Source organism: Hyposmocoma kahamanoa, unplaced genomic scaffold (genome assembly GCF_003589595.1).
Source record: "Hyposmocoma kahamanoa isolate Upper Pololo Valley unplaced genomic scaffold, ASM358959v1 102, whole genome shotgun sequence".
Taxonomy (NCBI): Eukaryota; Metazoa; Arthropoda; class Insecta; order Lepidoptera; family Cosmopterigidae; genus Hyposmocoma; species Hyposmocoma kahamanoa.
Window position 1 is genome coordinate 7802569 of NW_020653337.1, and position 10497 is coordinate 7813065.

Genomic DNA, 10497 nt, shown 5'->3' on the forward strand with positions numbered 1-10497 from the left:
ATTATCAATGTCACAATATTGCAATTTAAAATACTTATAATGTCAAGGTATAATATGATCATCACTAATATAAACAATAATTTAAAATATAAAGTAAAGTAGCAGAACTAAAAGATATAAATATGTACAAAATACTTTCGAAATAATAAAAATATAAAAAAATAATCATGTTTTATATAATCTTTAACTGTAGGATTTTATCATTAATGTTTCATAGTTTATCCATCTGTGTACAATTTTATCTACATGCGTTTGCTAGTCCAGTTTAAAATACGTCCTATTCCACACACGTAGTCCAGACAATTTATTCCGGGCGCATAAAAATTCACCCAGGTACTAACATAAAGTAGATTGCACGTTGGTTAGCTCCATATATTCTGCGATGAGTACATTTTTATATTTCTAACAGTATACGTACGTTAATATACTTTAATGTACGTTACGTTTTGATGAGAAACCAAAGATGGGTGGATTGTATGAAAGTCGACTTGTATACGAAGTAGACTTACGACGCCGACACCACAGAATAGGTTAAATTAAGGAATATGGCGATGATGCATGATAATGTTATCACGTCTGTGCGGTGTGTCATACACTTATAAATGATAGTATGATAACTGTTAATAATGTTTATTAGTTCTCAATTACAACTAATAAGTACACTGTGCGATGGCTGATTGTTAACTAAAAATATTTTTTTGCAGTAGAGCTCCTTGTAAAAGTGTTCGTCCAGGGAAGTACTGCCACCTTGCCTATTTCTGCCACCAAGCAGTAACCAAGGTTTTGAAGGTGAGGGTGTTGGAGAAATTACAGGCACATGAGATTTATCAACCTGTGTCTCAGGATGACGGGTGCAGTGGCAGTGCCCATCAGATCTTTGTGTTTTAACGCTCTGAGTGGATCTGCAATTGTTATGGATAGGCGTATTGCTTACCATTAGGCGCACGACTTGTTCGTTCCGTCACTTGATGTCATATAAAATAACTACTTAAATGTATAATATGAACGGTATTGCCCCGTACAATGTTTCCACACGCCTGGTGTAGTCAGAGTCTGTGACTGTCCACTTGCTAAGTTCCTGACATAGTTCTGCTTTTTTGCTTCCTGCTTCTTTGTAAGCTCTGGTTTGTTCTTGGTATTTTTAACCTAGGATAAATTCTAATTCGGTCGGGTAATTGTTTTAGAAGGATTTGATATTTAGTATAACAAAGAAAGATTACTCTCTCTCCTATTCATTTGCCATATACAAAGATGAAGATATTTTGAAAATGACATATTATGTACATAGTTTTATTCCAATACAAGTTCCTTACAATTCATTATAAAATGTTATAAAGTCCAAATCAAAGTTAAAATCTTTATTTCATAGGTAAGCAAATAATTACACTTGAAATCGTCCTATTGATTAAACTCTGCTGCTAATTCGTAAGGCAAGTTTCCCTGAGAAGAATAAGCAAGAAACTCTAAGGGATGCTCTTTGTAAATTTACATTTATACATATTATTGTAGGATGGTGAACGGAGTGAACGATATGCTTCTGCTGAACGATGAAGTGTGAGAGAGAAGGATGTAGGTGACGGATGATAGATGACGTTTCTCTTTGGCTATGGCTCTCGATACTGCTGGTTGCGTGCGAGTTGCTTTTTATAATTTTTGAAAATAAAAGTGAGCAAATTAATTTCTACGTTTTTTTCCATCCCACATTATTTACAATATTTATTTCAAGCACCATAGATCGAGGCTACCTGTAGAGCTAAATCGGTCTCTACCACGGATTTTTGTCATCCAAGTACGCAGAAACTGTATTTTTTTCCGGTTTTGTTTCACCATAATTTTATTTTCGTGAGGGGCAAATTTTTAATATCAACCGAAATTTTATTATAAATGGTATATTGCCACTTAAATGAATTCGTAACTTTACTAATTTCAAGATATATATTATAGTTAGATTCAGTCTCACGGTTTATAGGAATAATAAAATAATTAATTAAACATAAAACCTACCGATTGTTTTCCACATCAAAATATCCCAGGTCCATAAACAGATTGTAGATAGGCTAGGTCCATTCTATTTTCAGGCGACAAAACTGTCAGAGCGTGAAACGGTTTCGTAGCGCGACGCCATTTTGCTCTAGTTTCAATTTAATGAATCCCGACTTATCCGTTAAATGTACCCATGACGTGTCCCTGGATTATCTTTGCTGTATTGGTTCAGGGTCTCCGGTTGCCTATTTGAACCCCAGTATATTCAAACACGTTAATTATTATCTACTGTACAAGCTATATGTATGTTTATATATTGTATATGCCTAATGAGTGGCTTGAATGACTAAGTATACTGTAGTCATACTTCTGATTATGTCACAACAGTGCACATGATAATAACATATTTATTTATTATATTTATTTGTTTTTTTCTTTTCCTTGATAAAAACATTTTATATAGGTAGTAGCATCGTAATAAATGTTTTCTATTCTACTTTATTTATAACAACGTTATTAGAAATACATTTTACAGTACCTTTCGATAAAAAGTAAAAACGGTTTTCAATACGATACCGTATGACATACGGCACTCGATAGACTTCTAACGTAAAAGATTTTACAGATATTTTGTTTTTAATTATCTACACAAGAATTATTTTTAGTGTCATAAGAGCATTAAGCTAATATTTGTTGGTAAAGACACACATTGTTTCCTAAAGGATGTTTCTCAGAATATAAAATGAAAAATAAAAACTGCTTCGGTTCAATTAGAAAAGGGACCAAAGCAGTAAGGATAAAACACTAAAATCGAGAAGTCGCGGATACACCACCACTTTAACGTAGTTAAATATGCTCACAAAGCTGGAAAACTCTAGCACTACTCGGCATACCCTTACCCTTTTGCATAATGGTAACACTAGAGCTTCGGGTGTCATCCAATAATTACTGGGTTAATGCTTGCGTTAAATAAAAAGTGCGCATCAAACACTCAGCGCCTCCTAATTGGCAGAGGTGTCGCTAATGACACCAGGCGCTGGGAATGTATTAATTACCGCTGGCAACACCGGCATAACGCAATATGGCCGCCGCATTGTTGGCGCCAATTGCGATTTAATTCGAGGTTATTTATCATGTAAGTTAATTGCAATCATATATAATACTTCATGTATTATGATCTGATATAATTTTGCATATACTGTGTTAACTATATGTGAAGGTTTCACGAAGTTTACACTTAAATTATTTTGTTGCTTAAGTTTGTTAGTAATTTGTGTTACAGGTTATATTCAATTGTATCTAATTACACTTACAAACATCGTTACGTCCACCATACACAATCTATAACAACATAGCCTACATCCCAAACTATTCATACCTAGTTACAAAGCTTAGTACCTACACATATCAGGGGTAGGAAATCACAAGGCAGGCTGGTGAGGCTGGACGCAAACAAGGCCGCACTAAGAGCGATCATCTCTCCTTAAGGCAGTCGCACCCCCTATTCAATTTGATGTACCTATATTCGTGTCTCAAATTCGTACCTACTTAGATAAGGCGAGTTAAAATTTACTCATATGGGAACAATTACCATGTTTACACATATTTTTGCATTTCTTGTGCCAATTATACAATTATAATTTATTATACATCTTGAAATCATTTGGACCATTGTCATAAACAATCATATTATATGCATGTAAAGATAAGTATTTAAAATATAACTCGAACAACATTGGTATGTAGGAAACAATAAAAAATTAAAAAGTCTAGTATTGTTACAATCATATACAGTACATAAAATATAGGTTCATACGTAGTTATGTCATTCACATATAATTTTACGCAATTTGCAAAGCTGCTACGACTCTTATTAAACGTATTTCAGTAGGTTAGTAGGCACAGTAAATATGTGGGAGGTGTGTACAGACATGGGGCGGAGGGTGGGAGTCCACTTCCGGCCGCTGTCTCCGTCTCATCAGGCCTATCTTGGAGCGAGCCGTCCGCAAATTAAATAGTAACGTGCGACTATTGCCATATATGTATGGGTCTTTAGGTAGAGATAGGTTGGATCATATACTTGTATAACTATGTATATTATATATTATTTAATGAGCAGGAGTAATAATATATTGCGGACTTTAAAGTATTCAAAGGGTTATGTAATAACTTTTGTCCGATTTCGACTAGTACATCGATTCAACTCAACGTGTAACTCTAATTGTTTAGAAAACATTAAGGTTGGTTTATTGACGATTGTGATTAACGGCACAAATCAATACATATATCCATTATCGGGACGTCATTCTTTATTTAGTCGGGTTTTATGACACTCATGGAGAAATGGGGTGCTCTTACTCCCAACCACAGTTTACAAGACACGGAACAGCAAATTTTACATAGTAAGATTAGTTTCTTTCTTATAATATCAAGTGATGGGACGAAAAAATCGTGCGCCTGATGGTAAGCTACACGCCTGTCTATAATGCGCCCGTCAGCGTCCGTCACCCTGAGACATAAGTTGACAAGTCCCATGTGCTATGGTACCACCGCCCTGTCTATTTGTACCGTAAAGCAGTGCTGATCTCTTCCGTATCGAAAAGAAGGGTGAGTCAGCACAATTACAGGCTTAGGCGACTAAGATCTTATGGTCCACGGCCGGCATTGTATTTGCCATATTAAACCTATTTCCTTAATACCGTAAATGTCTATAGGCGACGGCTACAATCATCCATCACGTGAAATGTCTTGTGGCGGTTTGTATATAACACAATTTGTTTATGTTGTATACTTTAATTACATTAATTAAGCATTCAAAAGAAAAAGAAAGCAAGATATACCATTAAATCCAGCATGGCCTCTGACACTTGGCAATTACATTCTTTGTGTCGAATAAAGCCAACAATTCATACGTGGATAGTGTACGGCAATATGTTCATTATATCTGTGATATTATATGCATGTTGTAAGTATTAAAGCTGAATCATTTGAAGAAAAGTGTACATTTCTTAATAACATCTTCGACTTATTTTTCACGTACAAAATCGCCGTAGGGCTGTCTGGTATATTTTACGCTAATAGTTCCAAGTATGTATTATGGTGTAAAATCTAATCAAGACTAATAAGAACATACATTTCCAATAAGACGCTTCAAAAGGACACGACTTTTTGCAACAAGAATAAAATTAGGTTGCCAGTTTAAACATAAGAAATGAACAATTACATACTAAACAACCACTAGATCAAACTTAGTTTTATATTTACGATATAGTGAAGTTCCATCCGGTATCAAACAGAGATTTTGTTTATGCACATAACATATTACAAACACTTAAAATCCATAAGCAGTTGGTTTTCTCCGCTCTAGCGAAAAGAGAAAACATATCGTCATAGTGTCGACCTATATAGCAACTACATAAGTATAGCCGCAACACAGTATAGTCAGCTGACTGGCGGCACTCATTTCTCGGAGGATTCCACACGCACCGTCGTGCGTTAGTCGTGCGCGCGCAACGCACAGCACGCGAAAAAGCACACAAAACAGACAAAATTTCCACGAGGAAAACACGTTTTCCGCGACTAACGTGCGAGCGTCGCGCTCCCAATGCCCAGACTAAACGCGGGCCGTGAAAAAGCACCGCCACAACGACGACCGACAATGGAAAGCGGTAAAGAATCATAATAATAACAATGACAACAATGTGAGATGCTATAATAAAGAGCCGCGGCATTGTGCTAGCCTCGGCGTTCGTTCGAAGGGTCGCGGGAGATCGATACTCGGCGGATTGTCTGCGGATGGCGTGCGTGAGCCTTTGTCGGGCTCGGCCTCGGCCTCGGCCGGCGCCCTCTGCTTCATTCATCGCCTCGTGTCTCGAACGCCGCGAACGTTAATCAACTAGAATTCATCAAACAATTCAGACTCCCAAAACTGAACGTATCTGTAACCGAAAGCATACGTACGCTTAGCCACATGTCAACCTGTACAAATATCACCTACTACAAATTTTAACGCCATGACAATAGTAACGTAAGGTACCATTTTTAGAAAAGAATTATAACCTTACCGTACATAGATTTGCAAAGATGCTTATTGCAACGAAATTAAAAGCCATTAAAATATGGTCTTCTTTTATCGCACCAAATAATAAACTAATAAAAACTAAAATCCAGAACAGAAACCTTTCACCTTGAGCTCATCAACCAAAAAGGTAATATAAATGTATGAACAGCTTTCGATCTAAATTCGCCAGGGACGGCGGCAGACGAGGTGATACGGAGGTGTGAAGTGGCGGGCGGATAAAACAGCGGGTTTAATGTAATAATCCGTCGATCGGCGTTATCATTAGTTCGATCGCGCACACCTCCCGCCGGCCCGCAGATTGACTGCAAGCACAGTCATAATGTGGATATGCCACACAACGAAATTAATACAATTATATTTCGATCAAAATATTCGATAATTCTTTTCAATTAGTCTTCTTTCCACAAAGGAATAAATCGAACCTATGCGACATGGGTTTTTTTCATGACAATAATATTCCAATACGATCAACGATTATAACACCGAAATGGATGTACTGAAGACATTGTGCATTAGTTGTATTATACAAGTAAATGTTATACCTTTTTTCTCTTTTATTCTGAAAGACATTGGGCAGTTGGCTGCTGAATTCCTCGCCTACACACCAAACAAAAAAGGCGAGCCGACGGCGCGTAGCACTCGAGGTAGCCTAATGGTTTAATCTACCGCCTCTCAAGCAGAGTCCGTGGGTTCGAATCCGGGCTCAAAAATCTGAGTTTCTTGGAATTTATGTGCGAAATTTCTTTTGAAAATATTCCGTGAAGAAAAACATCGCAATGAAACCTCGGAGAAGGTTCACAACTCTCGGAAAACGTGTGAAGTCCCCAAGTCGCATTTCACAAGCGTGGCGGACTATAGCCGAAACCCTGGCCTGAAAAGACACCCGTGTCCACCAGTGGGACGTACAATGTTGGTGATGAGGATGGTGATGATGATGATGAAGGCTCTTAACTCGCATAATAAATGAAAGAGTGCGGTTGGAAACGCCTAGCTGGGCACTGATCTCGTATATTATACCTAAAGAGTATCTCTATCACCCTAGTGTAAATAAGATTACAACATAGTAGTCCTCAACCATGTCCAGGTTAAGAGAAACCATCTTATAATTGGTCGGCGCGGGCGCACAGGGCCCCCGCGGCGCGCGTCCATCACTCGATGCGCGCGCACCTCAATTATACTCCTATCGCGATCACCTAATCCAATTACATAACTGCACCAAGCACTTGTCTTTAATCGATAATTGACTGATAGGAACTTAATGACAATTCTATGATTGCCCCCAAAATGTGAGTTTCTTTTTTTATGGTAATATAATTACCTGATCGACAATGTTAATTATCACGTGTACTACGAGATTAATAATCCCAGCAAATTTAGAAAGACGAACACTTTGTTCGATCTACTAACCAGTGTAACTACACTCAAAGTTAAAAACTAAACACAAGTATCGAGTTCTTAGGTTTTCACGATTGTTACACATAGGAAATGAAACTATTTTTCCGGATTTTACTGAGTCAACCGTGATCATGAGACCTGTAAAGGGCCCGAAACGTCGGGTTGTTTGAAAAAATACGCGATTTAATACGCGATTTAAATCCGGAAAAACAGTTTCATTTCCTATAAACACAAGTAACTTTTATTTTAGGGTAAATCTCGTAACAATCCTTCTGATGGGACAAATATAACAAATTTCTCTTATTTTCATGGTTATAATAGTACGACAAATCCTAGACGTGGGAAAACTACCTTGTTAGCAAATCTTACTTTCAATATTATTAATACAAAAGATCGAACACAAAGGAAAAATCCTTCGATCCGGCTGAACTCGAAGCAACGACCTCGCCATACCGCGGCTGACGCTCTTTCAATTGGGCTACCAGCAGACCTTACAAGTTTCTCTTTGTGCTTCTAGCAGATATTTGTTTTTGGTTTTAACGGCTTTTTTGCCGTAGTGCCATTTGTGAGAAATCTCCATAGATTTCTCACAAATGGCACTACGAGATTTGAACTCAGAAGAACTGAGTGAAGATAAGCTTCTATAAGCTTATCTTCACTCAGTTCGTCTGAGTTCAAATCTCAGTTTGTTTATTTTTTTATTTTATTCGAAACAACAAAAACTATAAATAACGATTTACAATGAATATTCCAGGTAAAGCTAGTCAGCGCCAATTACAATTGTCCACATACTAATTTTCAAATATCTAAATTATGGTAAAAGTTAATACCTCAAAAAGCAAAACTACACACAAAAGTATCTACAATAAGAAGCATTGCAAAAAGAGTAAAGCAATGTAAATTGCGCAATTCTGACGTACAAAAAAAAGTGCATTAAAAAAATGTTAATAAATCAATAGACACGAAACAAGAAAAATAAACAAATTCTGTAAGTGGTACTCCGTACTGCATTCAAATTTCAGTTATTTTCAAATAGGACTGTTTCTCATTTTCTTCTAAAAGTGTGCTTAGATCCTACAAACGTATCCAGTGCATAACATTTTTGATTAAAAGCACGCATGATTCGCGTAAGGACACTCATGCCATACAATCATTCATGCCATAATTAGAAGAGTAAATTGGATAATTTTATAAAGGGACAATATATGACTTTGTGCCTTTAGTATTATATAGCCACATATGATCATACGTCAGAAATACTTTACCACATGCAAGTCACAAAAATAATAGGAATTACATGAAACAAATTATGTATATGTGAAATTTTATAACTTTCGTATTTAAGCATAAAAAAGTTGTCGACTAATTTCGGTTGTAGAATTTTTTAAGCCTCTCTTCTGAAATGTTGTGATTTTGCACATATAACCTTATTGCTGCAAGGGTGCTAATTCTTTGAAGATACTGACTTCAATTAATTTTAAAGTTATAATGTAAAATAATTATGAATCTTAGAAGAAGGCCTTTACATTCCTGAAACAATAGTCTCTGCCAGCGACAACTTTAATTAAATCCCTGTGATCAGATTTGTCGATTTCTTTTGTAATGATATTGCAACATGGATCATAATTCATAACAAACGCTAATACGTGCTTAACATTTAGTTGATTAATGAGTGTAATGCAATACTGATTGTCCATTTGAATCGATACATAGAAGTGACACGGAGCTTCAAAATTCGATGCTTTTTATTCCATTTGGTTCGAAGGTTAACTATTGTAGAAGACACAAAAATTCATAAGTAACACGTTATTGACAAGTTAACATTTAAAATACGAATGTAACCGTTAATTTTGGCAGCCATTTTTAATTAAACGCGATGACTAAGTGCGGGGATCCATCACAGACGGACGCCGATCTATTATTAATTATTATTTTGATCGATCACGCTTCGTCTTATTTCATTAAAGATCCGATGTTAAATTTGTGTTCGTGTCGAAGTCATTAATAGTGCAGTTCATTATCGTTTCGTAAAACATTTGATTACATTTTTTGCAGTTCGCTTCGTTATTTGGTTCATCGCCGGTCGACATATGCTCTTTCTAACATTCCCAATTCGTTTAAATTCATGTAGGTATTTTTAATTCCTATAGCTTTTATTTCATTCCTGTCAAGACTACTGAATTTTATCCAAAGAAAGTTGCACATACTCCAGGTAATTTCTTCTCGGATAACCGAACTCAAGATTGCAATATTTCTGCAGAAATTAGAGGCGAGTTTATCCCTCAATAAGTAATTCGTTCCCGGCCCTTAGGGAACATTATCCTTACGGCTCACCGAGTTTTCGACGAAATCAATAATCCCGAACTTTTAGATATTCCTTCAGAAACAAATATCGGTTCAACGACGGAATCAAAGACGCCGCGGATTAGCCAACTATTTTTTTAATGTAAAATTCGAAACGTTTTCGATTTAACGAGAGATTTGGCGCAGATATGTCGGGGTCTCGACGAACAATGGGCTTCCGGGGACTGTTGCTCTTGAGATATTGCGTTTGAGGATAAGCGGAGGATCAAGTTTTTCATGGGAACCGTCGTAATCTACGGCTCACAGTTTGTTTATCACAGGAAACTCGTAGATCTCGGCAGAATTCTCGTTACTGGTAAAAATATACTTTATCACTAGATCGTACTTTCAAAAATTTGAGGTATCTTACGTAATTGGAGGTATAGAAACAAAATGGGTTTTGATTGTGGAGTGTAATCAAAATTCCTCAGCAGAAGGAGAGTACGAAGGTGTATAACTAACACGTTAGTGAGGTCAGCACATTTGCGGCGCGATCGCGGTGTGATACCGCCGGCCGCGATGGTATCGCCGTGACGAAGCGATATCGGTAATTTGAACAGCCCGTGAACTGTCCGTTTCATGAAGAAAGGGAATGGGATTTTATCGAACATATCATTATTTGGTTTATTTAAAAAATATATAATTGTCAAGATATTTGCGTCGCCTCAGTTTATGCTAGACGCTCTTTTTAGTTC